This window comes from Notolepis coatsorum (assembly GCF_963971535.1).
Source record: "Notolepis coatsorum genome assembly, chromosome: 19".
NCBI classification, from domain to species: Eukaryota; Metazoa; Chordata; class Actinopteri; order Aulopiformes; family Paralepididae; genus Notolepis; species Notolepis coatsorum.
Genome location: NC_140183.1, coordinates 29,561,114 through 29,587,440, shown reverse-complemented (window position 1 = coordinate 29,587,440; position 26,327 = coordinate 29,561,114). Strand labels below are relative to the sequence as shown.

The following is a 26,327-nucleotide window of genomic DNA, read 5'->3' as shown; positions in this document are numbered from 1 at the left end:
CTCCATTCTTGGTACCTGGAGCCGATACAACCTGGAAACAGAAATTGCCGTCACTCGCCTCAATTTCACGATGAGCAGCAAACCCCGCAGATGTAATGTTCCTGGTTGTAGAGCTACCGAGAAGTCTTTGCACAGTTTCCCCGTTGATGCCGAACTTCGCCAACAATGGAACAAGTTCCTTTTTGGTGACCCTCCAAGTTCCGTTGCAACGTCTAATACTCGGGTTTGTACTGCACATTTCTCCGCCGACGACGTCACCAATCAAGGTATTTTTGATGCTGGAGTGGTCTCCATGTTGGTGCTAACCAAAAGAGCTGTGCCTTCAATACGCGACCCGACACAAGAAATAGTAAGTAGATATGTCGTGTGAGATATGTTATCATAAATACCATCTAACGTTATAGTAACTGCTGCTCTTTATAAAGTAACGTTATAGAAAACTATTGAAGCAAGCTAGTCATAACTTCTAAATAAAAGAACACAACTAGTGAGAGGTAAACAAGGTAACGTTATATTTAGTGGCTTGTATTATATTGTAATTGATTTACGATTTGGTAACTCTTAGGCCACCACAAGTTCCAGCGGCAATGTACGCCTTTCTCCTGCTTCAAGGGACTTCAGTTGCCAGACAGACAACCCAAAGATTCGTTCTGTTGGTACACAGCTTTCTATGAAAACACTTCGTTCGCATGTCAAGAGTCAAGGTAGGTTTGTAACTCAGTGTGATGTAATGTAATAATGTGTAATAATGTGACCCAGAATTGTTTAGATTGGCCCCCTTCACCCACCGCTTTCACCCAAAGCTGTAAAGGAATGTGGATTGTTTGTATAGTGTCCCCCCCCCCCCCCACCTCCAATGTAAATTACCCAGTATGGTTGTCAATATACAGTATATATACAGTATATACAGTCAAATGTATATACTCCCTTTTCTTGACTCCTTCAGTATCACAAACAGTACTGTATTTGCAAATCAAATTTAGCTCTAGTGTGGTGACCCATGTTGGCGTTACACAGGTCACAATGCTAGCTCTAGTGGTGACCATGTTGTTGTTACACAGGTCACAATGCTAGCTCTAGTGTGGTGACCATGTTGGTGTTACACAGGTCACAATGCTAGCTCTAGTGTGGTGACCATGTTGCTGTTACACCAGGTCACAATGCTAGCTCTAGTGTGGTGACCATGTTGGTGTTACACCAGGTCACAATGCTAGCTCTAGTGTGGTGACCATGTTGGTGTTACACAGGTCACAATGCTAGCTCTAGTGTGGTGACCATGTTGCTGTTACACCAGGTCACAATGCTAGCTCTAGTGTGGTGACCATGTTGGTGTTACACAGGTCACAATGCTAGCTCTAGTGTGGTGACCATGTTGCTGTTACACCAGGTCACAATGCTAGCTCTAGTGTGGTGACCATGTTGGTGTTACACCAGGTCACAATGCTAGCTCTAGTGTGGTGACCATGTTGGTGTTACACAGGTCACAATGCTAGCTCTATTGTGGTGACCATGTTGCTGTTACACCAGGTCACAATGCTAGCTCTAGTGTGGTGACCATGTTGGTGTTACACCAGGTCACAATGCTAGCTCTAGTGTGGTGACCATGTTGGTGTTACACAGGTCACAATGCTAGCTCTAGTGTGGTGACCATGTTGCTGTTACACCAGGTCACAATGCTAGCTCTAGTGTGGTGACCATGTTGGTGTTACACCAGGTCACAATGCTAGCTCTAGTGTGGTGACCATGTTGGTGTTACACAGGTCACAATGCTAGCTCTATTGTGGTGACCATGTTGCTGTTACACCAGGTCACAATGCTAGCTCTAGTGTGGTGACCATGTTGGTGTTACACCAGGTCACAATGCTAGCTCTAGTGTGGTGACCATGTTGGTGTTACACAGGTCACAATGCTAGCTCTAGTGTGGTGACCATGTTGCTGTTACGCCAGAGCAGGTCACAATGTGTGAGTGTGTGAGTGAGTGAGTGAGTGAGTGAGTGAGCAAAGTTATCAATAAATCCCTTGTTTGACTAAACTATGTTTTGTAAATAGGTGTTCAGGCGAAAGTCGTGTCGCTCTCGGTGGGGACACAAAATACTGGATACTGGTCTAATCAACAGGGACCATCCACGTCAACACCTGTGAAGGGGTTTAGACCCAGTAAAAGACCACGACTGGAGTCTGATGACGATGACGATGGAGTGACCGACAGCTCGATCGATGTTCCAGAGCCGCCGCAGGATTCCACTTTCAACATTGACTCTTTGATTAGCGAGCCCTCGATTCTAGCGTAAGTTAGTTGTTACAAACATCTCCATGGCCCGTAAAAATACAAAAGCTATATAGTTGTGCCGTGTTATTTATTTGTGTTTTTCTCGAGCAGGGAACCGTCAAAACCAATCTATGAGGTCCAGAAATACATCGTTTACGAAGACAGTCTACTGGAATTATTTCAACAGTGTCCGGTGTGCAATGCTCAATGTCATATCACCAAAACTACGCGAGGGACCTTCTTGGCTGTCTCCCAAGTTTGCCCAGGTTGTAAATACAGCCGTAAATGGGCGAGTCAGCCTCTCATCGGCATCACACCAGCTGGAAATATTCAGCTTTCTGCAGCAGTATTTTTCACTGGCTCATCTTTCACCCAAATGGAGAAGGTATTTGATTTGATTGATTTGATTGACAAGTCAGATATACATTATGTTTTTGTTTGTGATTCACACGTGCATATTAACAAAGCGTTATTCATTTATTCTTTTAGGTCCTAAATGCGTTACACGTCTCCACAATAAAGTACAGAGCGTTTCGGGAACACGCCAAGAAGTTCTTGGAACCTGCTGTTCTAAGTTTGTGGACCAAGGACCAAGACGTTACCCTCGCCAGATTAAGCGAGAAAGAAAGCGTGATAATCGGCGGTGACATGCGAGCCGATAGTCCAGGTTAGAAAAAGCTCCCCAATGACAAATTCCTACTTTATGAATACATTTTTAATATTGCACTACATTGATTGAAATTGTTATTATTATTTTCAACAGGCCACAGTGCTAAGTACGGAAGTTACTCTGTGATGGAACTCGCCACCAATCATGTCATAGACGTCCAACTAATTCAGGTAATTAACAAGTCTGAAGAGACACTGCACCCTTCATTGTGCTCAAACGAACACAAAGCTCTCGGTCTTGAATCTTGAATCGCTGTAGGTGTGAAGTGGTCTGGCTGGCTGTGTGTGTGAGCGGGGTGTGAAGTGGTCTGGCTGGCTGTGTGTGTGAGCGGGGGTTAGGAAATGTTAATTGTGGAATTTTGAAAAGGCTATTCCCTTCCTTGTTCCAGAGCAATGAGGTGGGAGGCAGCTACCATATGGAACTGGAGGGCTTGAGGAGAAGCCTCGCTCTTCTGGACGCCAAATCCGTGACCTTGGACTGTATTGTCACAGACCGTCACCCGCAGATCCAAAAGTACCTGAGAGATCACGACATCAAACACTTCTACGATGTGTGGCACGTGGCCAAAGGTATGTCGAAAGGCATCCCACATTCAATTCCACCCCTCCTACCAACCCCCCCCCCCCCCCCCCCCCCCACCCACCCAACCAGTACTGTAATTGCAAATCTGGTATGTCAAAAAATGTAGATGTAGCAGTACTGTCTATCTGTATGTCATGTATGTCATACGACTGTTATGTAATGTTATGTTATGTTATGTAATTCAAGGTCTGTCTAAGAAGCTTGACAAAATTGCACAGGCGAAAGACTGCAAGGTCATAAAAAAGTGGCGCCTGCACATTTCAAACCACCTCTACTGGACAGCTGCCACGTCGAAGTCTGCCGATGAGAGGGTTGCTAGGTGGAAGTCATGTCTCAATCACATGATGAATGTACATGAACACGACGAAGAACCACTCTATCCGCGTTGTCTTCATGCTGACCGTGTATCAAGAGATAGTAGCAAGTGGGTTAAACCTGGTATGTCTGTCTGTCTTTCATCATGAATATATACTCAAAATATTTATTTATGTCCTCATTCTAGATTGGTGTGATTTTCAAATGTATACTTGCTTGAATAATTCTAATCTACTGTAATATACTCTAATGAAATATCTGAATGCAATTTCTTTTTTACTTTAGACTCAAAACCGGCCCACCAGCTCGAGAAGGTTTTGCTAAACACAAGGATCATCAAAGATGTCGCCAAATTGAGTCCACACCATCAAACGTCTTCATTGGAGTCCTATCACAGTGTGATTTTACGTTTTGCCCCAAAAAACGTGGTTTTTTCGTACATAGGAATGCTTTGCAGGTATTTTATATTGTGTACAAATGACTAATTATGGACTCCTGATTTGTCAAATAACTCATTATGTTGCATTAGATAACCTCAGATCAACTACAAATATATTGCTTGTGCTTATTGAAATTTTCCTTTCAGACTATACCTAGCTGCCATGCATTTCAATGAAAACTCAAATCGCCAGCAAGCCATAAACGCTTCTGGAGAGCCGGCGTACAAGATGAGTTTTCCAAAGGCCAAAAAAGGTGGACACACAATAAAACCAAGGAAAATCCCAGCGACATTCAGTAAGTAAAAATATCAACATTTATTATTGCACACACATGACCTATATAAATAGAAAAATATTTCCACTTACAGTGGAATACAATAAATTGAATAAATAATAACCTTTTTAACATGACAAAACAAATAACAATTTCTCATTTACAGACTATGTCAACCAGCTGATGGCGCTCCTGTTTGACTCCGTCGTTCGTGACCCCCAACAATATATCCAGGTGGTAGAGGCGATTGCCATCCCAGAACCTTTGTGCGCACAGTTCGACAGGCCTTCCATGGAAGAAGCGGTAGCCGGCTATGTGTCACGATTCAATCCTGTACCGGTCTGAAGCCAGTATAGACACCATCAACATCCGGAAATTCTGTGCGGATTCGAACCACGACACAGGATGGGATTACTACCCTCACTCTGCGGCCTAAGTAGCCGAAGCACCACGCGACAAAGCATCTGTACGCGATATATCTGAAACGGCTGAAGAAAATCAAGTATTATATTTATGCACAAATAAAATAAAAAAAAAAGCTGGGAAATAACCATTTGTCATGTCATGTCATTGGACAGTAGCAAGCATTGATTATATGTGATGTGCAATAAGGATTAGATTGTGTTTGCAAGAAAGATTAGTATAGTCTGAGAGATGCAAGATGGAGAAACACCTGTAAAAAAATATATAAATCTGTAATAAATATTATTTACTTATTGATTCCGCTTTCTGGTATCCGGCCAAAATCTGCCTTGTAGATATTAGTTGCCATTTGGATGGTATAGGGGTTGAAGCACACTGGATCCAATCCCGGATGATCAACCATGCACAGTAGTCCAGTTGGTTCCTGGTTAATTCGACGTCTGACCTATATATATAGAAAATTAAATCGTTAGCCATATGCATGGTTTTCAGTGCTACCAAGATGCAAGTTTGTGTTACTACTTTACCTGTGGAACTTCCATGCAGCATACATTCTCAGTCTCTGTTGGCATCCGTTCACAATTTCCGCACGTGCACCTAGTAGATTTGAGGGTGAATGAAATTATCAATCAATGGAGGCCAGAGAAAGACTTTCGTCTTGTTTACATCAGGGTCCCCCAATTTCAATCGTCAAGTACAGTTAGTGTCAGTCAGTACAATCAGTCACACTGTTCACAGAAGCAACAGTCAATCATCTTTATCTTTCAGTCACACTGTTCACAGAAGCAACAGTCAGTCATCTTTATCTTTCAGTCACACTGTTCACAGAAGCAACAGTCAATCATCTTTATCTTTCAGTCACACTGTTCACAGAAGCAACAGTCAATCATCTTTATCTTTCAGTCACACTGTTCACAGAAGCAACAGTCAGTCATCTTTATCTTTCAGTCACACTGTTCACAGAAGCAACAGTCAATCATCTTTATCTTTCAGTCACACTGTTCACAGAAGCAACAGTCAGTCATCTTTATCTTTCAGTCACACTGTTCACAGAAGCAACAGTCAATCATCTTTATCTTTCAGTCACACTGTTCACAGAAGCAACAGTCTCCGAGCAGAGACTCTCATCGGGACAGAGTGTGTGTTTTCGACGGGCCGCGCGCGACAGAAGTACACAACTATTATATAACAGTAAGTAACTAATAGTGCAATTAATCAACTTACCAATCGGAAACGATGTAACGTAAGCCTCGATCGCTGTTGTTTGGGGGTTAGTGTCAGTACAATCTAACGTTAGTGAGTGTGTGTTTTCGACGGGCCGCGCGCGACAGAAGTACACAACTATTATATAACAGTAAGTAACTAATAGTGCAATTAATCAACTTACCAATCGGAAACGATGTAACGTAAGCCTCGATCGCTGTTGTTTGGGGGTTAGTGTCAGTACAATCTAACGTTAGTGAGTGTGTGTTTTCGACGGGCCGCGCGCGACAGAAGTACACAACTATTATATAACAGTAAGTAACTAATAGTGCAATTAATCAACTTACCAATCGGAAACGATGTAATGTAAGCCTCGCTGTAGCAAATCGCCTTCTTCTTCTTCTTCGGGATCAAACTTGTACAGCCATGTTGTATTAGTTAGTAAAATCGGTATATGTTTTTGCGTGTCGAAATAAAAACCTGAAACCTAAGACCTCAGACCTCTACCTGGATGGAATGACGGGGAGATGGGCGGAGCTATTTGGTGGGTGGCTGTCACTCAAAGTGTGGGTGGAGCCAAGCCAAATAATAGCCTGATTTCATGAGGCTGAAAAATGCTGGTTTTGAGTACAAGATTAGAAATATAAAACAATGATTATTTTTGGAATAAAAATTACACATGTGTTACATAGACTCACAGGAAGTGTGTAAAGTTGCCCAAATAGTGCTAGGAATAGCACTGCATGACACCTTTAATATAAGTTCACATAGCTAGGAAACAATGCTAAACACTCAAAAAGGCCATTTATAAGATAGTTCCCCTTTAATATTGTGATATTATTCAGAGTATACTCCAGTATTCTGCCTTTAATATTGTGATATTATTCAGGATAATCCAGTATGCTGTGGTTAATATTGCGATATTATTCAGGGTACTCCAGTATTCTGCCTTTAATATTGTGATATTATTCAGGGTACTCCATTATTCCGTCTTTAATATTGTGATATTATTCAGGGTACTCCAGTATTGTCTTTAATATTGTGATATTATTCAGAGTATACTCCAGTATTCTGCCTTTAATATTGTGATATTATTCAGGATAATCCAGTATGCTGTGGTTAATATTGCGATATTATTCAGGGTACTCCAGTATTCTGCCTTTAATATTGTGATATTATTCACGGTACTCCATTATTCTGTCTTTAATATTGTGATATTATTCAGGGTACTCCAGTATTCTGCCTTTAATATTGTGATATTATTCAGGATAATCCAGTATGCTGTGGTTAATATTGTGATATTATTCAGGATACACCATTCTGTTTTTAATATTGTCATATTATTCAGGATACTACAGTATTCGGTCTTTAATATTGTGATATTATTCATGCTGTGGTGTGAACGTTAGTTTACCTTCAATGGAGAAGCGCATTAAATAATTTTAATGCAAAAAAAGTGTCCTCTGTTCTTTCATTTCAGCATGGTCTATCACAGAACACGTTCCATTGTGGGCAGAGTGTATGCTTGGTTTCATTCCAGCCTTGCCTAAACACCAGCTGATGATTTCACTAATTGGCTCACCTCTTCAACTAACTCACCTGGCAATGTATAGTTAAAATGAAAACTTGGCCGATGATGGAATGAGTTTGAGACCCCTGGCCTATCCCTTTCCAAAAAAAATTGACTTTAACTTTTTAGTACTTAAGTACATTTAAAAGTAGGACTTTTTTACTTTTACTCAAGTGTGTTTTTAGCCAGATACTTTGACTTTTACTTGAGTCAGATTTTGAGACAGTACCCATACTTTCACTTAAGTATAATTTCTGGGTACTTTTTACACCCCTGGCTGTTACATGCAATATGATATGTAGACTCCAGTTTAATGAATTTATTCTGCCACTTTGTAACACTTTCTTTTGTAACACTTTCTTTGCGCTCTGTTAGTGAAACTATGCCGCAATCGGCCTTATAGGGGATCTGGGGGAAATAGCGTGAACCTCCGCACGCGTTACGTTCCCCCAGTGAAACTCCTCGTTGTCAGGTGAAAAGAAGCGGCTGGCGACTCCACATGTATCGGAGGAGGCATGTGGTAGTTCTACACCCTCCCCAGGCCGACAGTGCGCACAACGACCAGGAAGGGAATTGGCATAACGACTAAATTGGGATGGGTGAAAAATAAAGAAAAAGTCCAAAAACAAATAGATTTTTTTTTCATAAAAATACAAGTAATTGCAGCATTCAGTAGATATGTTCTGTACGCACAAATATATGAAAGAAAAACATTTGAAAATGAGACCCATTGTTTTGCATATTAACTTGACACCAGTGTTCATTTTGGCAGCTATTTTCACAGTTTGAGTCGTAGTCATCTGTCAAGTGCTCCTTTTTCATTTTCATCATATTTAGTCATCTTCATTTATTTTTCGTTTAGTCAGTTTTAGTCAACTAAATGTCTGAGCATTTTAGTCTTAGTCAGTTTTTGTCTCAATTTTGTCTTTTTTGTTTTAGTCTAGATTTTGTCGGACATTATACGTTGCGCACTTCCTCCTATCCAGAAGGCTCCGTTTAGGTTAGCTACTGTAGTAACAGAGACTCTGTTGTGATTTTAAATGCACAATAAATATTCAACATTCTCTTTTGAGACTCCGCCTCAGACTCTTATCATTTGGGACTAAAAGCTAAACATTGTCACCGGTATGGCTGTCCGCAACATGTCATTAATTGTGTGGAAGAGGTCGATCAGTTAGCCACATTAGTGTGAGCTAGGTTAGCCACTAGCTGACGCGAGCTAGATGGAAATACAAACAATGTAACGTTACTGGTGAAAAAGTGATTTACCTTGGAATACTCCTTTGCCAACTTGCTGTACTTTGCTTGCAGGTCTGCAGCTGGATTATGAATAGTCCCAACTTTAGCCAAGGTAACGTTAAGCTAAAACTAGCTTTTCAAATAGCTCTTCAGCTAATGCTAATAACATAGCTCCCCGTCACACTGCTCAACTCGGGACGAGGGCATTAAGAAAAGTTATAATAATTTTGTCTCGTCTTGTTTTAGTCAACAATATCAACATACATGAAGAGAAATTTCATCCTGGTTTTTGTAAATTACATTTTTGTGTCCTCAGTTGTGGTCAACGATATTTAATAAACTATTTAGTCTCGTTAGCGTCACATGGTATTCAATAACGTGATGTCACGTCTCGTTGTCGTCATGAAAAAAACCTTCGTTGACGAAGATCTTTCGTCACCATTTTAGTTGACAAAATTAACACTGCTTGACACAAAGGTAAATTAGCGGATTGTGTTTTGTTATTTGATTATTCGTTGATTGATTGATTGATTGATTGATTGATTGATTGATTCGGTTGATATGTTATTTTGGACAAATGGGGGCCACTTGACCGCAAATTCCCGGGCTGCTTTTTGTTGCCAGTCCGCCGCTGTATTGAGGTAAAGGCACTTGCCTCCCACACACACACACACACACACACACACACACACACACACACACACCACACACACACACACACACACACACACACACACACACACACACACACACACACACACACACACACACACACACACACACACACACACACACACACACACACACACACACACACACACACACACCTACACACACACACACACACACACACACACACACACACACACACACACACACATTCCCTAGCCCCTAAACCTGACCTTAACCTTAACCACTGAGCCAAAGAAACAGCTTTTTCCAAATTGAGGACAGTTCTTTTGAGTCAGGAACACACACACAGACGGACTACATGTGGAAAAGGAACAAGATCTCTAAGCGGTAATCGCCTTCCTGGCTTTAGTCTCATGGCCTAAGTTCCCTGCAGCGTGAGGATTGGCTGAGTGCTGGTGGAGGCTGGATTAGTAGCACTGCTAAAATAACAGTGAGGAAACATGGGCGAAAGCCAAGCAGACGTAATAAAAGATCTATTGTTATTGTTATCCAAATGTTGTTATTGCCCCGTATTAACTGCACTTGGTTACGCCATCACACACATAGTCAGGCAGACAGACAGACAGACAGACAGACAGACAGACAGACAGACAGACAGACAGACAGACAGACAGACACACACACACACACACACACACACACACACACTATCCCTCACACGATCACACATGCACACACACACACACACACACACACACACACACACACACACACACACACACACACACACACACACACACACACACACACACACACACACACACACACACACACACACACACACACACACACACACACACACACACCCACACACAAGAATATCATATGGGACATTGTGTGATTCATGATCATGTATCCTGTAGTGCCTCCATCAATATTATTGATCGTCCCGTGTTTAATCCGCATGTTTAGCCACTCCAGGTACATCATCGCTGAGGTGTTATTGTGCACTGTGTGTGTGTGTGTAACAGAAACGTCTGATGTGTGAAAGGCATGAAAAGCCCCTCGTTGTCTTCCGAGGCTGACTTGTGCAGAGCTCTGGTTGGAATATGACCCCCCCCCCTCCCTGCTTTCCATATTTCCCCCCATTAAACAGCCAGAGAGAGGTCGGAGTTCAAGCGGAGGATTATGGCCCCTCGCCAGCCACCCCATTTGAACCCTAAAGGTTGCTTGGAGAGGCGATTAGAGAATAGTTTTAGGATGACACGGCACCAACGAGGAGAATGGGGTTGGGTGGGGGGGGGGGGGGGGGGGGGGGGGGGGGGGGGGGGGCATTAGCTGCGGGTATGTTTATGGTAAGGTGTGCCACAGAAATGTGTTGCCGAAAAAAAACACCAACTGGTGAGTTTAAAAAAAAATTATCAATTACACAAATAACTTCCCCTTCCGCAAAGAAATAAAAAAAATTATTTGAATGACGCAAGTTTATTTATTTAAAAAAACCACACTACGGCAAGGCAAATGTGAGCAGCAGGTTCCAAGTAGTTCATAAAAAAAAAACATGTACAGCAGTGGCAGCAGCGCGAAGGAGGAGGAGGAGAGAGAAAGAGGGGGGGTGGGGAGGGGTAGGAGGGGGAAAAGGAGGGCTTCCTCGTGCCTCCAGCCGAGCAGAAAATCTCGGCAAATTAGTTACCGCGACGACGGCTGGTCGGGGAGCTTTCATCCAGCACGGCAGGAGACTGGCATGGGATCAGGACATACCCCCTCAAACCCCCCCCCCCCTCCTCTCTCCCTCCCTCTTTCTCTTTCTGGTCCATTACCGTGAGGAGGAGCGCTGGGCTGGTTGCGGCTCCCCGGTGACTGCAAGGCTGGAGCCGTTTAGCTGTCAAACACTCCTCCAGCATTAGCACCCCGGCAAAGGTGCCAAACAAACACCAGGCAGCCACTAAGATTCACCAGAATTCATGAGGGAGTGGATGCACGTGTGTGTGTGTGTGTGTGTGTGTGTATGCAGAAACATGCACATGCATGCAAACACAAACTAAAAGGTAACAGGTATGCTAGACAATAGGGTAGGTATTGTATGCGGTAAGGGGCATGATGATGCAATCAGAAAGGTAAGTATCATCATAATGCAATGTAAGCTGTACACATTCATACTGCAACATCAACACACACACGCACACACCACACACACATTTTCTCTCTCTCAGAGCAATGTACAAGCTGCTAAGATCTACCATATCCCCAGTGGACAAACACACACACACACACACACACACACACACACACACACACACACACACACACACACACACACACACACACACACACACACACACACACACACACACACACACACACACACACACACACACACACACACACACACACACACACACACACACACACACACACACACACACACACACACACACACACACACACACATGCTGCTAAAATCTATGGAACACTCAACATACACAGCGACACCTCTAAAATGTCGTCCAGCGCCACAGAGACACACGTAACTCAAATCTGCTCAGTGGCACATACACACTGTCACATACACACTGTCACATACACACTGTCACACATCCCCAGCAATCCATCTCCGAGTCCTGACACAAATAAAAATGGTGTCCTGGTTTTATGTCGGCCAATAGATTACAGCAACAAAACACCTCAAGAATGAAAATCAATGGGAGGCATAATAAAGATTCGATTAGATTCAAATGTATTGTCATTGTACAAGTACAAATGTGGCATCTAGCCTGATTGCAAATGTAACAGTAACATATACAATATACAATGTTAAGGTTTTACTGTATATAAACACTATGCCATTGTTTTATTCAGCGGCACGGAAAGGTATTATTTCACCATGATGTTTGTGTTCACATTCTCACTTTCACCAAAGTTTCCCCAAACTTTATTCAAATGAATGACGGTAATTTTGTGTTTTCCATAAAAAAAAGAGAACTATGCAAAACTGGCTGCCACATAGAAGTAATGGAACTAGTAAAGTGGTTAAATACTTTACAGATAAAATACTCAAGTTATGCATTGTGGCACATTCTAGTACAGTGACAATAGTTTACAGTGCTTTAATATCGGTTTGTTTTATTCAACACTTCCCTTACTGTACATATGGACTTTGAAAGGTTTTGTAAAAATTCTAGTATTTTTTATCACACATCAAGTCACACTTCTTCTCTGGCTGAAGGTAGCTGCCATTTCACATGTTATTCCTGCAGCAACCTGTTGTTCTCTGTCTGAAGGTAGCTGCCCTTTCACATGTTATTCCTGCAGCAACCTGTTGTGCTCTGTCTGAAGGTAGCTGCCCTTTCACATGTTATTCCTGCAGCAACCTGTACACTTGTAGATTCTGTACTTAAAAATATATATTTCTGTTAGGGGTGTAAAGGTACACGTATCCGTACCGAACCGGTTCAGTACTGGACCTTAGGTTCAGTACGGCTGTGTACCGAACGAATACAATGGTATTTTAACCACTAACGATCGCCCACCGGGGGCTGTTTTTTCACAATCTAATTAATATAATCTTTTTTTAACAAGTCGATTATTAATTTCAATATCGAATATTTGTTGACAACCCTACAAGTACAATAAGTTACTGCACACTACATCACCCCTGAGTGGAACATGGAAAGCCAAACTTTCCCCCACTGTACCGAAAACCCGTACCGAACCTTGACTTCAAAACCGAGGTACGTACCGAACCATGGTTTTTGTGTAACGTTACACCCCTAATTTCTGTACATAATATATATATTGTATATTTTGTGCTTTTACTTCTCATAATTGTTTTTACTTTGTGTATTTTACCATCTTCTAGTCATTTGTTACGATTCTGGTTCCTGACTACGGTCGGGAACCACCCACCTTCTCTGTCATCTGTCACCTGACTGCTGTCACTTGTTTTTCCCTGTCATTTAGTGCTGTCACTTAGGGGTTGGCTTCTGATTGGCTGTCACGGGGGTGTGTGTGGAATGTTGGTATTTGGTGGCTATTTAACATTCCTTTCCTCTGCTTGTCATTCGTCAGGTCTTCACTATAGGCGTTCGGAGATAACGCGGCCGGTTCCAGTTCTGGACCACCACTAAGCTCCATTATCTATTCTCTCGTTCCTTTGCCCTTGGCATAGTATCCTAGTATTACTCTTTGTGTTCTTTACTATTAAAGTCGAACCTGTTCAAGAGTATACCTTCTCCGTCTCTGTGATTGCCTACAACAATTGGAACTCACCTACCTCCATCCTGACAGAAGACCTGACCATCAGAGTTCCATGGAGGCAATCATGGAGATGCTCCGGGCACAGAAGAGTGCACAGGAGCGCATGGAGGAACACCAACATCTGGTCAGCGCCGAGTTGGTTCGGCTGGGCGGGATCGTCAGCTCGTCGCAGGAGACGGCGCAGTCGGCGCTACTCACAGCCCAGCAGGCACAAGTCGAGGTGGCTGCGGTTCTGTCAGGATGGAGGTAGGTGAGTTCCAATTGTTGTAGGCAATCACAGAGACGGAGAAGGTATACTCTTGAACAGGTTCGACTTTAATAGTAAAGAACACAAAGAGTAATACTAGGATACTATGCCAAGGGCAAAGGAACGAGAGAATAGATAATGGAGCTTAGTGGTGGTCCAGAACTGGAACCGGCCGCGTTATCTCCGAACGCCTATAGTGAAGACCTGACGAATGACAAGCAGAGGAAAGGAATGTTAAATAGCCACCAAATACCAACATTCCACACACACCCCTGTGACAGCCAATCAGAAGCCAACCCCTAAGTGACAGCACTAAATGACAGGGAAAAACAAGTGACAGCAGTCAGGTGACAGATGACAGAGAAGGTGGGTGGTTCCCGACCGTAGTCAGGAACCAGAATCGTAACAGTCATTGCCTTATTCATCGCTGTGAGTACTGATAGTAGAGGTAGCACTGTATCAATATCTCTCACAGGAGACATTAAAGGCTTATCTAACCTTATATTCTACCCCTCTAACATCTTAGTATACAGTATACTAGTATATACTATTACTTGTGGAATGAGTATACAGTATCCCACAATTCACCAGGACAAATTGCCGGTCCATGTATGTAGAGTACCACTGAGTGATTAAAGTGATCCTGACTTTGAACTACAAGTAACGTTACTTTATAACGTGAAGTAGTATGATGAATTCATACCAATTCTAAAAAGCAATTTACAAAAAACAAATGATTTAATTAATTTGGATGGAAACAAAATCTTGGCATTCCTATATTGTTCCCTCTAAATTAACTTAGCTGTTTGGTATGATCCTTTATAAATACATTAACGTATTAGATGTTTGGTATGATCCTTTATAAATACATTACCTTATTAGTTGTTTGGTATGATCCTTTATAAATACATTAACTTATAGCTGTTTGGTATGATGATCCTTTATGAATAAATGTGCTTATTGCTGTAGCTGTTTGGTATGATGATCCTTTATAAATAAATACCAAGACATTTGACAATGACTGGAGATCCTAATTTGCTCCTATCAAGAACAAAGCATCAACTGCAGAAAGTAAAGTTCAGAATGAGGTCTAATCATAATTAGAGTAATTATAGTTTTCATTACTTACTTTGCACTTCTGATTCCCCAAATATTAAGAAAATTATGATTTAAATGATAATAATCAATGATTAATTAAATGACTGGCAACTATGTGATTATGTTGTTATTATTAAGTTGTTATGATGTTATGAGGATGATGATGATGAATCATTTTCATTGTTGTTTGTCTATTACATGTTATTACATAGTGTTGATTGCTGTGTAGTTGGTTTTGCTGACAATTCCTCCTTTCACTTGGAAAAAGGAGGTGTGGAATGATGGAGTGATGATAGATAGATAGATGTAGCTGGGGCCTTCTGTTTCTCTGTGACCTTTGACCCTAGTCCCTTTCTCCCGTCTGGAGATTTCTTTTGCAGCAGCAACTAGAATTACCATGGATAGATGTGCATGTACACACACACACACACACACACACACACACACACACACACACACACACACACACACACACACACACACACACACACACACACACACACACACACACACACACACACACACACACACACACACACACACACACACACACACACACACACACACACACACACACACACACACACACACACACACACACACACACACACACACACACACACACACACACACACACACACACACACACACACACACACACACACACACACACACACACACACACACACGCACACCTCTTCTTTAAACATACACTGGTAAATGGTAAATGGTCTATGGGGAGGTCACATTGTGTGTGTGTGTGTGTGTGTGTGTGTGTGTGTGTGTGTGTGTGTGTGTGTGTGTGTGTGTGTGTGTGTGTGTGTGTGCGCGCACGTGTAGGGGATTAGCCCCCAGACAGACAGGCTGACCCCTGGGGTCCAGGCCTGACATCTCTCTCCTCTGACCTCCAGCATAGCCCTCTCCTAGCTGACCAGAGCCCCAACAGCACTAACACTAACAGGTCTCAGGGCTTACAGGACCCTGATAAAGCCTCTTGGTGCTCCAGACCAGCGACTCACACCAGTCTCTTTGTTGTTGTTGTTGTTGTTGTTGTTGTTGTTGTTGTTGTTGTTGTTGTTGTTGTTGTTGTTGTTGTTGTTGTTGTTGTTGTTGTTGTTGTTGTTGTTGTTGATGACATCATTATAATGGAATATAATGGCAGTAAGAAGGTTGATTCCATCAGTGAATTTTGATTGTGTGTAGAAAAAAGTAGGCTGAAAGTGTGTGTGTGTGTGTGTGTGTATCTGTGTGTGAGAGAGAAAAAGAGTGAGAGAGAGAGAGAGAGAGAGAGAGAGAGAGAGAGAGAGAGAGAGAGAGAGAGATGTGTGTGTGTGTGTGTGTGTGTGCGTGTGTGTGTGTGTGTGTGTGTTTGTGTGTGTGTGTGTGTGTGTGTGTGTGTCTGCACGCATCTGTGTTTGACTTAGGACTCCCAGCCAGTGTATTCTGTTTGAGGCCACTATCCACTCCAATCAGTTCCTAGATAATATATCTCATAGATACCCATAATAACTCAATGGCCCATTAGCCAGCCACAATTAGTGAACTCTTAGGACCAGAGCACACAACACCCTGTAACAGCATACCACTTATGTCATCTTGCTGCTCCGCAGGATTGTGGGAAATGTCGAGTACATTTTGTTTAATAAAAAATAAAATCTTTTTCCCCCTTCTTTTTCCGTTTTTCTCCCCTCCCAATGTTAGTTGTTATGCCAATTCCCAATCTCCTTCCTGGTTGTTGCGCACTCTACCCCCTACCGTCGGTCTGGGAGGGCGGAGACTATCACATGCTTCCTCCGACACATGTGTACCCAGCCCACCACTTTTTTTCACCTGGCAGCGCGGACTCTCACTGGGAGAGTGTAACGTGTGGAAGGTCACACTACCTCCCTCCAGATCCTTCCCTCGCTGTGCAGGCGCCCCGACCGAAGAGTAGGAGTCGCTGTTTACAATGACCCGGACCCACCCACCGGCTTCCCTCCTGCTGACTCTGCCAATTGAGCCAGTATGATGGCCGGCCAAGCCGGAAGCAACGCTGACAGCCAGATTCGATACCAGTGTCTGTCGCGTTGGTGACGAGCGCTTAGTCCGCTGCGCCACCCAGACGCCCGTCAAGTACATTTTTAATAGATTTAGTTGTTGCTGTCCTGAAACAATTTGCAGCATTTGCTGCTTTTATTTGTTGAAAAGTTCCTGTATGCCCAAGTCACGGTAAAAAACGAAACTAACGCTAGCTGCTAACGTTAACTAAACTGGTCCCAAAACAGTTCATCTAGCCCTGGAAACGCTCACAGTGGAGAAATACTCTGGGTGAGATAAGTTTTGTTTTCCCAGGTACCGGTTCAAATGTGAGCGGTACCCAATCATAGTAGTGATGGTGTTGGTAGTAGTCAAGTCAAGTCAGTCAAGTCAGTTTTATTTATATAGCACATTTCCAGGCAGCGGCAGCTGACACCAAAGTGCTTCACAAGCAAGTTGATAAAATCAAAATAATGTGATGCAAGGTATAAGATTAAAAACATAGCAAAGCAATGAAAGCAACAAAAACAAAACAATATGGTGCAAGATATAAGATTAAAAACATAATAAAGCAATGAAAGCAATAAAAACTGGTAGGACACAGTAAAACAAAGAGGATAGAAGGGCCAGGGGTCTATTGGTGATTAAGTAGGGGGGAAGGCCAAGGAGAACAGGTAGGTTTTCAAGAGTGATTTAAAAGCCTGCACGGTCTGGGCGGTCCGTACGCTGAGGGGGAGGCTGTTCCACAATCTAGGCGCTGCGGTGGAGAAAGCTCTGTCTCCCCTAGTCTTGAGCCTGGTTCTGGGTACCACCAATAGCAGCTGGTCAGCTGATCTGAGGGATCGGTGGGGGGTGTGGCGGTGCAAGAGCTCGGACAGATAGGGAGGAGCCGTGCCATTTAATGATTTAAAAACATTTAGGGCTAATTTAAAATCGATCCTAAAACTGGGCTGATGTGTTCTTGTTTTCTTGTTTTGGTAAGGAGGCGCACAGCTGCGTTCTGCACCAGTTGTAGGTGGCGGAGGAGGGATTTGTCGATGCCCGTGTACAGAGCATTGCAGTAGTCGAGGCGAGTGGTGACAAAGGCATGTATCACCGTCTCTAGCTTACTTTGGGAGAGGTATGCCTTTGTCTTCGCCAGGAGTCTAAGATGGTAAAAGCTGTTTTTAACTACGGCGCTGACCTGTTTGTCGAATTTAAAATTGCTGTCGAAGATGACCCCGAGGTTCCTGACAGAGGTGGAGAGGTTTGGACCCAGGGGACCAAGTGCGTCAATGAGGAGGGCCGGGGGGGCACTATTAAAAACAATGACCTCGGTTTTCCCTTCGTTCAATGTCAGGGAGTTTTCGGACATCCAGCACTTGATTTCTGCCAGGCAGTCAAGCAGTGGTTCTATTGACGTCTTCCCTTGGGTGGGCTTTAAGGGGAGGTAAACCTGCATGTCATCGGCGAAGCAATGGAATGAGATATTGTGTTTTGCCAAGATCTGGCCTAGGGGGAGTATATATAGGAGGAAGAGAGTTGGACCCAATATCGAGCCTTGGGGCACCCCGCAGGTGAGGGGGGCCACAGAGGAAGTGAGGTCACCGAGTTGGACAAAGAAGGTCCTATTACTCAGGTAGGACCGGAACCAGTCTAAGACAGGGCCCCTAAGGCCTACGTAATGCTCGAGGCGAGCTAAAAGGATGTGGTGATCTACCGTATCAAAGGCGGCTGAGAGGTCAAGGAGTAGTAGTAGGGATGAGTTTCCTGCATCAGCAGCTGAAATCAGGTCGTTTAAGACACGGAGGAGGGCCGTTTCAGTGCTGTGTCGTGGTTTAAAGCCAGATTGGATTGGCAAGGGGGGCAAGGGGGAGAGAGATCTAAGGGCAGAGACTTTGCTGATGAAGAAGTGTTGGAAGCCTTCACATAGAGCTAATGAAGGTACGACAGAGGGGGTGGCACAGGGGTTGGTGAGGGAGTTTAGGACTTTGAACAGGGCCTGGGGTTTGTTTGAATTTGTTATGACTAAGTTGGAAATGTAAGCTGTTTTTGCAGTTGTGCTGTGTAGGATTTGGAGGGAGACATGCAACCTGTCCTTCCTCCACTTCCTCTCGGCACGTCTACATGCACATCTGAGAGTACGCATGGATTCATTTAGCCAGGGTGTGGGGAGGGGTTTTATGCGTTTAGTTTTAAAAGGTGCTACAGTATTTAAAATATCGGTGCATGACTCGTTGAAAATGGAGAGATAGTCATCGATATTTGGGACACTGTTTGCATTTAGGACACAAATTGGGGAGCTGGAGAAGGCTTCAGAAAAGTGGGCAGCAGTGTCAGAGGTAAACGTGCAGGATTTTTTTGTAGGTACATGAGGGGAAATAGCAGAGCAGGGGATTTTAATGGAGAAAACAATAGGTGAGTGGTCAGAAAAAGCAGCAGCAGATAGTCCAAATGACAGAACGAGATCAAGTGTGTGTCCTTTTTCATGCGTTGGTGCTGTGACAGATTGGGTGAGGTTGAGAGAGTCAATGAGATTTAGGAAATCTCGCGACAGGGGATGTGATTCGCAACACACATGGATATTAAAATCGCCGCATAGGAGAATGTGATTGTATCTAACCATCAGTCCGGAGAGGAAGTCCATGAAGTCATTTAAAAGTCCTTGTTGTATTTAGGCGGGCGGTATATGACGGCGCAGAACACGACGGATGACAAGTTTAGTTCAAAAGATTGAACTTCGAAGCTAGCGTACTTCGCTGCCGGCTGTGAGAGGCGGCAGTGGAACGTGGATTTGAACACCGAGGCTATTCCACCCCCTCTGCCCGAGGGGCGAGGGGTGTTGAAGAAAGTGCATTCGGGGGGGGAGAATTTCGGAGAGCGGCAGTAGCTCGCCAACTTGGAGCCACGTCTCGGTAATGAACATGAAATCCAGGCCACGGGAGGTGAAGAAGTCATTTATAATGAACGTTTTGTTGGCTATCGACCTAGCATTCAACAGGGCTAAGTGGAAGTTTAGCTCTGGGCTAGCCGGCGGTGGGGCTCGCTCCAGCCGCTGAAGGACATCAAAACACACACCACCGCTCGGCCTGCGGGCCCATGGAATACAGCGCTGATGCGGGGGGTCCCGCGTCAGCCCAAGGGGAGCAGGGCCAGGTCCCGGTCCCGAGAGTGGCGACAGGGGCTCGGGAAGAACAGCACAGAGCCAGCGGTCTCTGGGGAGCAAAGAGCGTTTGGCTGCTGCAGGGAGATAACATCCATCATAGAGGGGGCCGACGTTGATCCTGGACGGGGAGGCCAGCAGGTAGGCCTTGATTTTGACGTGTACACCGCCTCGTTTTCCCCTTCTCCTGTAACGTTTTTTACGTAGGGAGGCACAGGGAGGACGGCGTAGGTGAGCAGGGATATTCAGGAGAACGGGGGGAGACATGTCACTTTCTCACCCAAACAATGTGATGAAAACGTTTCGCTGAAGGCTCTTAGGTTTAAAAGAGCTTGTCGATCATAAACCAAGAGATGTCTCGGCAGAAGATACATAGAAGCAGAGTAATAACAAGCAGGAGACTAAGCGGACAGTACCGACAAGGCCGACGGCTGGCCGACACAGGCGCCATCTTGCTTCGGGGGCGTAGTGGTATGGTAGTCTTGGTAGTAGTGGTAATGATGGTGGTGGTAGTGGTGGTAGTAGTAGTGATTGTGGTGGTACTAGTGGTGGTGGTGGTAGTGATTGTAGCAGTAGTAGTGTTGGTGGTAGTAGTTCTAGTGATGGTGGTGGTAGTAGTGGTGGTGGTAGGAGTAGTAGTGATGGTGGTGGTAGTAGTAATAGTAGTAGTAGTGATGGTGGCGGTAGGAGTAGTAGTGATGGTGGTGGTAGTAGTAGTAGTAGTAGTAGTAGTAGTAGTAGTAGTAGTAGTAGTAGTAGTAGTAGTAGTAGTAGTAGTAGTAGTAGTAGTAGTAGTAGTAGTAGTAGTAGTAGTAGTAGTAGTAGTAGTAGTAGTAGTAGTAGTAGTAGTAGTAGTAGTAGTAGTAGTAGTAGTAGTAGTGATGGTGGCGGTAGTAGTAGTAGTGATGGTGGTGGTAGTAGTGGTGGTGGTGGTGGTGGTAGTAGTAGTAGTGATGGTGGTATTAGTGGTGGTCGTGGTGGTTGTGGTGGTGGTGGTGGTGGTAGTAGTGATGGTGGTTGTAGTAGTGATGGTGGTGGTGGTAGTAGTGGTGGTGGTTGTAGTAGTAGTGATGGTGGTGGTGGTAGTGGTAGTGGTGGTGGTAGTACAAGATACAAGATACAAGAGTTTTATTTGTCACAGCATACAGGTATACAGTGAAATGCGGGGGGTCTTGCCCGCAACGATGTGCATAATACAATAGTAATAATATATAATAAGAATCCAACCAATAGAGCGACATTGTGCAATAAACAAGTAAACAAAGTAGGGCATATCGGTATCTGTACATGAGTTATTTACAGAGCATGGTAGGACATGCTAGGTCCTGTGGTAGTGCAGTACACTGTTAGCTACGGATGAGGCACTGGGTCTTTTATGTACACTGCTATACAATGCTATATTATACAATCTCAAGTTATACTATACTATTCTTAAAGTGACCTTTCCTTCTGTAAAGTGTCCATAAGTGTGATTGTGTGCAGCATGAGTGTGTGTGTGCTCATGTTAAAGTGGCTGCTAGTGTGTGAGCATGTACAGTGTGTGTGTTGTGTGTGTGCTCATGTGTGCTTGTGCGTGGAGAGTTCAGTGTTCAAGGCTCTGATGGCCTGGGGGAAGAAGCTGAGCCGAAGTCTCTCTGTCCTCGTTACTGGTGTTCGCAGGCGTTTGCCTGACCGCAGCAGCATGAACAGGCTGTTGTTGGGGTGGTGAGGGTCTTTCATTATCCTGCAGGCTCTGGATTTGCACCTCTTGTTGTATAGGACCTGCAGGGTTGGTAGTGCAATACCCGTGGTACGCTCGGCTGAGCGCACCACTCTCTGTAGGGCCTTCTTGTCCTGTGCCGTGCTGTTGTCATACCAGGCAGTGATGTTTCCAGTCAAGATGCTCTCTACAGCTCCGGAGTAGAAGGACTGGAGTATCTTCCCAGATACTCTGAACTTCCTTAACTGTCTCAGGTGGTAGAGGCGCTGCTTCGCCTTTTTTACGACTGAGTCTATGTGTGTTGTCCATGTCAGGTCCTCTGAGATGTGGACCCCCAGCTGCTCACCCTGTCCATGGTAGCCCCGTTTATCCTCAGTGGTGTGTGTGTCTCCTGCTGTCTCCTCCTAAAATCCACGATCAGCTCCTTGGTTTTACCAATGTTCAGGAGCAGGCTGTTGTCCTGGCACCAGCGTTCCAGTACCTCAACCTCCTCCCGGTAGGCCTTCTCGTCGTTGTCCAAGATCAGCCCCACCACCACTGTGTCGTCCGCAAACTTCACTATGGAGTTGGAGCTGAACTTGGCCACACAGTCGTGTGTGTATAGTGAGTACAGCAGGGGGCTCAGAACACAGCCCTGGGGGGACCCGATGCTCAGGGTGATGGTGTTGGAGGTCTGACCCCCCACCCTGACCGCCTGGGGCCTTTCGCTCAGAAATTCCAGTATCCAGGCGCTCAGAGCGGAGCTCAGCCCCAGCTCGATCAGCTTGTCCGTCTGGTGGGGACTATGGTGTTGAACGCTGAGCTGTAGTCAATGAACAACAGTCTCACATAGCCCCCCTTCTGGTGGTCCAGGTGAGAGAGGGTGCTGTGCAGTACTTGGGAGACCGCATCATCAGTGGACCTGTTTGCATAGGGTCCATATCACTCGGGAGGGAGGCACAAATGTGATCCTTGACCAGCCTCTCGAAACATTTCATGGCCACAGAGGTGAGTGCCACCGGTCTGTAGTCATTGAGACCTGTTGGGGAGGGTTTCTTTGGTACAGGGATGATGGTAGACATCTTGAAGCAGGCAGGGACCACTGACTCCGCCAGGGATCAATTAAATATGGCGGTGAACACAGGGGCTAGCTGGTTAGCACAGGACTAGTAGTGGTGGTGGTGGTAGTAGTAGTGGTGGTGGTTGTAGTAGTGATGGTGGTGGTGGTAGTAGTGGTGGTGGTGGTGGTGGCAGTAGTGATGGTGGTGGTGATAGTAGTGATGGTGGTAGTAGTGATGGTGGTTGTAGTAGTAGTGATGGTGGTAGTGATGGTGGTTGTAGTAGTGATGGTGGTGGTGTTCGTAGTTGTGTTAGTAGTGATGGTGGTAGTAGTTGTGTTAGTAGTGATGGTGGTGGTAGTTGTGTTAGTAGTGATGGTGGTGGTAGTAGTAGTGATGGTGGTTGTAGTAATGATGGTGGTGGTGGTAAAGTAGTATTGATGGTGGTTGTAGTAGTGATGGTGGTGGGGGTAGTTGTGGTAGTAGTAATGCTGGGTTTTGATGACCTCAATACCAGTATCTAGTACTAATGTTCAGTGGTAGTGGTTGTAGTAGTAGTAGTAGTGATGGTGGTGGTAGTAGTGGTGCTAGTAGTAGTAGTGATGGTAGTGGTGGTGGTGGTAGTAGTGGTTGGTTGTAGTAGTGATGGTGGTGGTGGTAGTAGTGGTGGCAGTAGTGATGGTGGTGGTGATAGTAGTGATGGTGGTGGTGGTGGTAGTAGTAGTAGTGATGGTGGTGGTAGTAGTGATGGTGGTTGTAGTAGTAGTGGTGGTAGTGATGGTGGTTGTAATGTAGTAGTGATGGTGGTGTGGTGGTGGTGGTAGTAGTAGTAGTGATGGTGGTAGTCAGGGCCGTCTCAGGGGGTGTGCGAGCAGTGCGGTCGCACAGGGCCTCGCGGGAAGGGGGGCCTCACAAAATAATTTTTTTTTTTTTTTTTTTTTTTTTTTTTTGCGAGGCCCCCCTTCCCGCGAGGCCCTTTTTCATCACATACCTAAAATCTAGTTTTGCTTATATGCTTATATATTTCACATTAGACACGTTTGTAGAATGTGTCTGACTTGTTCCTGGGTCTGCACCTGGGTCACTATTGGAGCTCTGGTGCTCTGCAGCAGGCATTGGTTTCAACGAAGGGAGTGGTTACTTACATCATAGTACGCCGCCGGAAACTTAAACGAAGAAGAAGAAGAATCAGCTGCGTTTGAATATTTCGCGCGTGCAGCTTTTGACTATTATGCTTAGTTATGCCAGCCAAGGTCGGTCATTATCAGTCGGTCAGTCACCAAGGAACGTTGACGAAAGGCGGGACAAATGGCCGGAGCCTTGTCATGATGCAGTCGGGATATAGGCCATGGCCCATGATGATGTCGGCTAGTAGCTAGCTTAGCTAAAGGCTATCTAGCGTTAGCTAACCTGCAGCCAAGGATGAAGAGGGTCGTTTGGCAGATGAACTTCGTCAACTCCACGCGGTTGTCTCCATCCTCTTGGACGTTTGGTGAGTTTTTAACCTATTCTATTAACTCTATTCTATTCCCGCCGTGGACATCGCTCTCTCTCTCTCTCTCTCTCACTCTCTGGAGCTAAACTGGCCGACTAGCTAATAGTACTACTAGTAGCTAACGGTGTGTGCCTGGTGTCAGCACCTGGCTGTATGTAGCCGCATAGCTTGCTTCTGCGTTAGCTAATGGTTAGCGATAGCCTGGTTGAGCTAACTGTTAGCCAGTTAGCTGTTTAGCTTCGATGTTAACTGCCGGCTGCGCTCGGCTGGGAACGTTCGTTTGATGCTATCAGTTAGCCTTGAGTTAGCTGTTAGCTTGTGCTACGACCATTGACATTAGCCGTGAGAATAGCAGGGGGTTCTGGCACTCTGACTACGACATCATCTTTGACAGAAGATGTAGTCGGGCCTGCACCATGACAAGGCTCTGGCAGCAGCTTATTTTTGTCCCGACAGCGAGAGGCCTTTCGTCAACGTGGAGACCTGTGTTACGGCCTTTCGCCCTGCGTTCCTTGGTGCAGGTAAGATTAATGAAAATGTCATGACATTACCCCACTCTTCCTTCCTTCCCCTCCCGAATGTTTTGTTAATAACAATGTTTTTTTCCAGGCAAAACATATGCTACTTCACAACATTTGGAGATACGACATGTGCTGTGTGTGAATGTCTTGGTCGTTTGTGTAGCTTGGGTAGCGTTGGGCCGTTGGCCAAAGCTGTGTGTGTCACAGTACCTGGCTAGCCTATTTAGCTGATGTCGGCCATTGGCTCCTTGCTGCTTTGGTTTCTCTGGTATAGACCCTCTTCTCTTTGGATTTAAGTGTTGATCTTTGTCCTTTTGGATCTCTCATACATGCTCTCTCTCTAACACACACACACATTCTCTCTCTCTCTCTCTCTCTCTCTCTCTCTCTCTCTCTCTCTCTCTCTCTCTCATACATGCTCTCTCTCTCTCTCTCTCTCTCTCTCTTTCTAACACACACAGTCTGCCTATGGCGGCCTTTCTCGATGGCTAGGCTGTGCTCGCTGAGTCTGTATAGTCAAGGATCTTCAGTCACAGTGCTCAGGTATTCTGCCACTGTGTACTCTCTGTTTAGGGCCAAATAGCATTTCAATTTCTTTCCAATGTGTCTCTCTCTCTCTCTCTCTCTCTCTCTCTCTCTCTCTCTCTCTCTCTCTCTCTCTCTCTCTCTCTCTCTTGGATTTAAGTGTTGATCTTTGTCCTTTTGGATCTCTCATACATGCTCTCTCTCTAACACACACACACATGCTCTCTCTCTCTCTCTCTCTCTCTCTCTCTCATACATGCTCTCTCTCTAACACACATGCTCTCTCTCTCTCTCTCTTTCTAACACACACAGTCTGCCTATGGCGGCCTTTCTCGATGGCTAGGCTGTGCTCGCTGAGTCTGTATAGTCAAGGATCTTCAGTCACAGTGCTCAGGTATTCTGCCACTGTGTACTCTCTGTTTAGGGCCAAATAGCATTTAAATTTCTTTCCAATGTGTCTCTCTCTCTCTCTCTCTCTCTCTCTGTACACTGTATATTGACTGTAGAACGGGAGCTCTCTCTCGCTCTCTCTTTTGCTATATGTTGACTGTATCATGCCCCGCCTCGGGCAGCGCTATTATTTAAGAATATGTTGACTGAAAAAAAAAATATATATATATATATATATATATATATAATTTTTTTTTCTTTTTAACCTTTTGGGGGGGGGGG

At 44.7% G+C, this 26,327-nt stretch overlaps 2 long non-coding RNA genes across 2 annotated transcripts; one reads left to right on the top strand and one right to left on the bottom strand.

Moving 5' to 3' along the window:
• The first annotated feature begins 4,173 nt into the window (after positions 1-4,173).
• Positions 4,174-4,855, top strand: LOC311246162. The gene is made up of 3 exons (XR_014620781.1): positions 4,174-4,293; positions 4,423-4,571; positions 4,717-4,855. It is a non-coding gene; the product is annotated as an uncharacterized lncRNA (long non-coding RNA).
• LOC311246164 lies at positions 4,568-5,404 on the bottom strand. The gene is made up of 2 exons (XR_014620783.1): positions 5,264-5,404; positions 4,568-5,038 (listed from the first exon to the last, which is right to left on the bottom strand). It is a non-coding gene; the product is annotated as an uncharacterized lncRNA (long non-coding RNA).
• Between the last annotated feature and the right edge of the window lie 20,923 nt (positions 5,405-26,327).